Below are 6,960 nucleotides of genomic sequence, written 5' to 3' on the forward strand. Positions count from 1 at the left end.
TTGAATCAGACCAAGGTTCTCACTTTACGGGATGGGTCATGCAGAATGTCCTCACGATATTTGGCATAACCCAAAAATTTCACATTGCGTACCACCCTCAGTCGAATGGTATAGTGGAGCGCATGAATCGGACCCTAAAAACCACCCTTAGGAAAATGGTCCAGCAGAATAACACCACTTGGGATTTGGTCCGCCCCTTTGCGCTGATGTTTTTGCGTAACACTGTTTCCACCTCCACAGGTTTCACCCCACACACCCTCATGACCGGACGCCCCATGAAAGGGACAGAGTACTTGTTGGGTTTAGACCTGACCAGCCCTGAAGTTACAGCCCTCACCCATGAGAAAGCCGTTGAACAATTACTTGTGAATGTAAAAATGGCTCAGTTAGCAGCCGCTGTTAAACTAGGCACTAAAAGAAAACAGAGCAAGGCCTGTTTTGATAAGGCAGTACATGCAACGGAGTATAATATAGGACAACAAGTGATGTTGTCTGTGTATAACCCCAGCACATTTCTGTCTCCGAAATACTCGGGTCTGTACTCCATTACGGATAAAGTAAGCCCATCGGTATACAAAATCAAATACCAAAATGGTAAGACTGCCTGGTTTCACATAAACCAGCTAAAGGTTTATGGAGCACAGTCGAACCACGTTATGCTTGACGCGGCAGACCAAACCCCGCCCACAGCCAACGTAACCACACCCACCCCTTCCACGTCCAGCCCAGACACGGACTCACCCCCGACTCCACCCACAAACTTTACACTCCGCCCCGGAACACCCACAGACTGCAGCAGCAGAGACAGCGACTGTGACTCTGACGACAGCCACAGCACGCCTCCCTACTATCCTGGTCCCACACCCAGCGACTCCGACTTCGACTCCAGTGATCCCTTCCTCATCACTTTCTTAAACAAACCACACCACCGACCACCGAACCACACGAACGACCCCGACTTTGTTCCCACCCAACTCATTGGAACCACGACAACTCCTGCAGACTCGTCCGCAACGACGAGAGCGACCCCAACTCACACCAAGCAGCCCTTTCCGCCCTAATTCACTCCAGAGTTTGGCACCCGGGAGAAGGTGACGACCTCGGGTCTGACTCCCAAGCCGCCAACCCCTTTGCAACCCTGTTCGCAACAGAGAACTGAGGTGTCCACATGATGATTTAAAGGAGACACTTGGTGAAAAGTGTTGTCCTTCCTGATGGAACCTGCAGGATGTTTTCCGTTGTTTGTATGTTTGTTTAATGTTGTTCGTCCAACAGGAGAATGTTCTCACCGCCACACACCCATTCACCTGACCTTTTAGCTCAGGTGAAAAAAATATCTGCCTCAGTTTATCTTGAATTGGATAATTTCTTCCTATCAAAAAATACTCTTTCAAGTATTCTGAATTATTTACAACACCATCCTTAGCATTTTTGCAAAATGTCCCACAATTATTTGAATTGTTTTCTACATCAAAGGAAGTAATATGGCTTTCATATTACCAACTTTGCCTTCACTCTCAGTCTCTCTGACGGTTCCAAGATGTCGCCAGAGTGTGGCGACTCTCTGCGAGCTCACTCACGCAGATCCTCTTCCGACATCTTATAACCATACTAACCTTTTAAAATTTAATTCCAACACTAATACTACCTCTAACCGTTCTCTTTTCTCTACTGAGTAGTACTGCACTCCATATGTTCACCCATTGCCTGTGCCTATGTATTTACATTGTTTATGCATGTCCTGTTTTTTCATGTATGGAACAATGTGTCTGGACAGTAAGCAGAACAATACTTTTCACTGTACCTCGGTACACGTGACAATAGAACAAATCCACAATCCACTCTGGTAAAGTTTTAAGCATTCCTTTGTATATTTCTTTACTATCTCTTCACTCATATGCTCCGCAGTGGACTCTTGTACTTCTTCAATTATCACACTGTAAGTAGTCGTAAGAATCCTTTTCAGAGTCTTGGTTAGGTTCAAAGTCGTATTCTGCACATAACAGGAATGAATGACTATGCCAATTATTGTGTTAAAAATGTTTTATTGCATATTGAATAATAATTAGAATACGGCAATTAAAATTGATAATATATATTAAAAGAACATATAAGAAAGATAATGTGTATAAAAAGGAAGATAGATAACTTCATTGAAAGGAGAAAGCATTTTGTATATATCTGAAGAAAAGAAGTCAGACAGATGTTTGTTTATACACAAACAATAACCCTCAATTTGGTCTGTTCCACGACAGCTCACTCAAAATTGGTACACTTGTTACTTTCTCCTTCATAGATACATTACCAAGTCACTGAGAAACCCCAACGGGACGGGCACTATGGTCAGTTACTCCATTTCTGGCCCTTCCTCCCGTCGTCTGTGGGTGACGATTCCACCCAGTTGCAACTTTTTGTCTCTGAAGCAGTGTCTCTTTAAAATGAACTTTTGGTCCCATTCCAGTCTAGTGAAGTCTGCTACACAGTCTTTCCCAAAACAACTCTCAGATCTAGTCAGTTCTCTCACAGGGACCACAAGGTTAAGCAGACTTTGCAATATTCAGGTATTATATAGCTCTTGATGATGTCTTTCCATCTGCCACCAATCAGGTGTATGTCCATTAATTAAATGTCATCTTCTGCGGCTTCAGGTGACGATTAGTCAGCTATCTGGTCTGGAATTCAAGGGTCTAGAATGCCGTAGAACAGTACTTCTGAATATTTATAAAAATCTTATTTTAATATTCTATCATGAGAAAGTGGAAATCAAAACCTTTGCCCAGACAACAGATGCATGGACCCGTAAAAGGGCAAACAAGATAAAGAAAAACAGGTCACGACTGATTACTATTGATTAATTGATGTAAGCACAATTATAGCTGGGTTAAGATCAGACTATCAAGTGAGAAAATAACAAAATGACTTTAAATATTAAAAATGAGAGGCTGCAAAAGCTTTAGTCCTTCCACAGCTTCACTTGTGAGTTGTGGAACGTAACAGAGGGAGATGGCCTCATTTCCAAAAATTAAAATTGGAGATGGAAAATTACTTAAAAAGTGTTAATGCAGGGCAGCATGGTGGTGCAGTGGGTTAGCACGGCGGCCTCAAGGCGCCGCGATCCCAGGTTCGATCCCGGCTCTGGGTCACTGTCCGTGTGGAGTTTGCACATTCTCGCCGTGTTTGCGTGGGTTTCACCCCCACAACCCAAAGATGTGCAGTGGATTGGCCATGCTAAATTGCCCCTTAATTGAAAAAAAATGAATTGGGAACTCTACATTTATTTTTTAAAAGTGTATCGCAATTAGCTGATGAAAGATTATTGAGCAAGAAAATTGCTGAGAGAAAAATACAGGAAGCACAATTATTTAAAAATATATATTGGCCCATAATTTCCGAGTTCCCCAGCGTTGTATTTAGGAAGTACCCTAATGATGCACTGGGCAATCTCTCAAGGAAGTTTCCATGTAAGAATTTACCCAGCAATTGCGCAGAAGTGCTAACTTCCTCGGGATACTTACGCTGGGCTGGAAACCATCTGACAGAAGCGATTTAAATCACTAACTTCAGATGGTTCTGCCAGCTTTACAGATTGTTATTCTGAAAAAGTGAGGAAAGAAAAACTTCTAACTCGCACGCCTCCCCCACCCCCCAGTGTACCCACTACACCACAGCCACCCCCAATCCAATGCCCTGTCCTGACCCGATCTGACTCGACTACCCCTCCTGGTGAGACCCTGGCTCATTCCCCTCCTGGACTGACCCCTCCTCTGGCACTGAGAACCCCCTTAGACTGATTCCCCTCCCCGACTGACCCCCTCCCTCCTGGACTGAACCATCGTTTGTGGTCTGACCCCCTCCTGCACTGACAACCCCCTCTCGAACTGAGCCCCCTTCCTCTTAGACTGACTTCCACCCCACTCCCCCACACACATCCACCCCCATTGCCCACTGGGACCGACCCCCCACCCCCCTCCAATCGCCAGGACCAGGCCCTTCCCTCCACTAGGTCTGACACAACCAACCACCAAGTCTAACTCCAAAGCACCTCATTCCCCAAACGTTAAATCATACCCACGATCTGTAAATTGTCCCTTTAAACCTCTGTTTTAAAGCAGCTTTCCTGTAAAAAGGGAGTGTTTCCTTCTTCTGTGTGACCCCATTGCTACTCGCCAATGCAGCTGGATGGACGTTTGGCTCCTCCTGTCTCACCCAGCCTATGTGAGGAAGATTAGGCGAGACAGAGGCATCAGAATCTCAGGAAAGGCAAGCCTGGTGAGAGTGACAATCCGCTGGATATTGCCACTCAGGAAGTTACGGGTAACATTTATTGATCTATTTTAACAGGACACAAACATGTTTTCATTAGGTTTTGAATATTTCTTGTGCTGGGTCTTTGAAACTTTGGGCACCTGAATATTTAGGCACCGAGTATAAACATGGGTAGTGAGACAAAAATTATAAAAACAAATAAAAAGATCAAATGGGACAAGAATGGATAAAACGACTCAAATAAAAGCCAATGCTAGAAATCTGAAATAAAAACAGAAAATGCTCGATAAACACAGCAGGTCTGGCAGCATCTATGGAGAGAGAAACAGAGTTAATGTTTCGAGTGCACACGACTCTTCTCCAGAACTGAAGAGGAATGGAATTATATTATTGTTGAGGTGGGTGGACCAGTACAGGGGGTCAGGGATAGGCTGGGGTTAAGGGGAGATTGACAAAGGTGTCATGGGCATAAGGCAAAGGTGCCAGTCGGGGATGAAGAGTGTAAATGGCGGCAAAAGGAAAGATAGTAGAATGTGTTAATAGGATTAGTATCTTCTGGCTGGACAGTAATATAAAAGGTCAAAATCTAAAACAGGCAATTTATTATCGAGTTATTTATTGCCAATATTAAAATCACAAAAGTACAAATTTACCCTTCTCATTAAAAAAAAAAGTTGTACCAAAGTTGAGGATTGTAAGATTAAGTTTACCATGACAATGGCGCATCAGGCAAGTTCGAACAGGTGAAAATTAGTGGACATTTTTTTTGTCGAATGAAGTAGAAATTGTTCGATGAAGTGAAATAATGAAGGATATGGGGGTGCCTAGGACCCTGGGGTGGAAGAATAGGCGTGAAGAGAATTTCGGGCTGCCTCTCTCGGCGTTGTCATGTTTCTTGGTCGCAATACACAAACAACCAGGTTTCCTGCAAAGACTGAGGAAAGTTTCTCAACACAGCGCTTTGCTGGATATGATGTTCTCGGCGCAGGAGCGACCCAGGCTGGCGCCTTTCAGGAGCAATTCGCTGACTCTGTCCAGTCCCATGCAGGTAGTCAGGGGAGAGATGAACCCGTAGAGGAAGCCCAAGAACATACTGATCGGCCAGGCCAGGTGAATGAGGACCAGCAGCCAGAACACGGACCACAGGACGTCCTTCACACTCATTGTCCGATTGCCGCTGCAAAGTGACAGGATGTCGCTCTGGATTTTTCAGGAGCTGGAGTTGTGAGAGAGAGAGAAAAAAGATGTGGTTTAAAATGGCCTGGTTTACATTTAAAGTGGGCACCAGAATTAATGTGAAGGCGGCAAAAACAATCAGTATTCAGACATGGACTGTCCATTTGGATACATATATATATTCCGGAGACAGAGGAAGGTTTTGATCAGAAACTGGGGTGTGGTTTTCACACAGTTACAAGTAAAAGTCTTGCCACAAGAAAGTTGCTTCTCCTTCAAGTGAAAGAGGCGGGCGGAATTATCCCCCGCAGAAAATAACCCACCCTGCTCAGATCAAGCCTCACCTGCAAACATCTCTCGCATTTTCCCTCAACCCTCAGGAAACGTGATAGTTAAATCCCGACTCACCCGATTGAAATGTGCACAGTTTTACAAAGAAATTCCTCGAGTCGAAATTAAATAACTTGCAAAGAATGCTTACCTGGTGAGCTCAGAGTCTCAGATGGTTACAACTGTTCACATACCCTTGTTCTAAAAAGTTTACTCACTGGTCTGATGAGAATTTCTGTATGCCCCATGACCCACTCTGCAATTTGCATATTAAAATCAAGGATGTGACTCTCATTAAAGGTGGAATGTCTTTTTGTTCCCAAAACATTCACTGAAACCGCAGTAAAAAGTTCAGGCAGTTATTTATAAGAGTACTGATTATTTATTGGCAGCATTTTAAAGTATTGTCAAATTTACACGCAGAATACCTTTTAAAGGTAACCAAGCAACAAATGCCTGACGAATAAAAACTTGGAAATCTGCTCCAACATAATGATGCCTTAACATCAATCCTATTTTTTTTAAATTATTGGGGATCTGAGAGAAAATCATAGAATCCTTACAGTGCAGAAAAGGGTCCATTCGGCCCATCAAGTCTGCACCGACCCTTTGAGAGAGCACTCTGCCTAGTCCCACTCCCCCGCCCTATTCCAATAATCCCTTAACCTAATCTGCATATCTTTGGGCGGAAACCAGAGCACCCAGAAGAAACCCACAGACACGGGGAGAAAGTGCAAACTCCACACAGTCACCCAAGGTTGGAATCGAATCCGGCTCCCTGATGCTGTGAGGCAGCAGTGTCAACCCGTATAGCATCATGAGTTTTCTCTGCAAATTAAGAACATAGGAATAGCAGACCAGTCAGCCCCTCAATACTATTCCACCATTCAATTAGATCATTGGCTGAGTTCCATTGCTCTGCCAGTCAGCTGACGCTGCCCATTTACATTTCTTTCATAGCCCTCAGGCCCTTTTCAAATCAATGGGGCTGGCAAATTTGCTGGATCCCTGCCACCACTATGAATGGCACCACAGCAACATGGAGCGGAAGATTAATGGTGTGGGTGACCTGTCAGTGATGTAAGTTATGATTCTCACATGACCCTCCACAAAGGAAGTCTTGCAACCATAGAATCATACTCTGGCAAGTCTGGAAATTAAGAGTTTTTAAAAATCTGGTCAGGCAGC

General features: G+C 44.1%; 1 long non-coding RNA gene across 2 annotated transcripts; it reads right to left on the reverse strand.

Annotated features, from left to right (window-relative positions):
- Window positions 1-2,025: 2,025 nt before the first annotated feature.
- On the reverse strand, window positions 2,026-6,075 carry LOC140396175 (uncharacterized). Of its 2 annotated transcripts, none has more exons than XR_011936476.1 (3): window positions 5,924-6,075; window positions 4,977-5,482; window positions 2,026-2,711 (listed from the first exon to the last, which is right to left on the reverse strand). It is a non-coding gene; the product is annotated as an uncharacterized lncRNA (long non-coding RNA). The 2 variants fall into 2 exon arrangements; XR_011936474.1 differs by having other exon boundaries at window positions 2,026-2,687; window positions 5,924-6,074.
- Window positions 6,076-6,960: the final 885 nt, after the last annotated feature.

The sequence above is a fragment of the Scyliorhinus torazame genome, chromosome 2 (genome assembly GCF_047496885.1).
Source record: "Scyliorhinus torazame isolate Kashiwa2021f chromosome 2, sScyTor2.1, whole genome shotgun sequence".
Taxonomy (NCBI): Eukaryota; Metazoa; Chordata; class Chondrichthyes; order Carcharhiniformes; family Scyliorhinidae; genus Scyliorhinus; species Scyliorhinus torazame.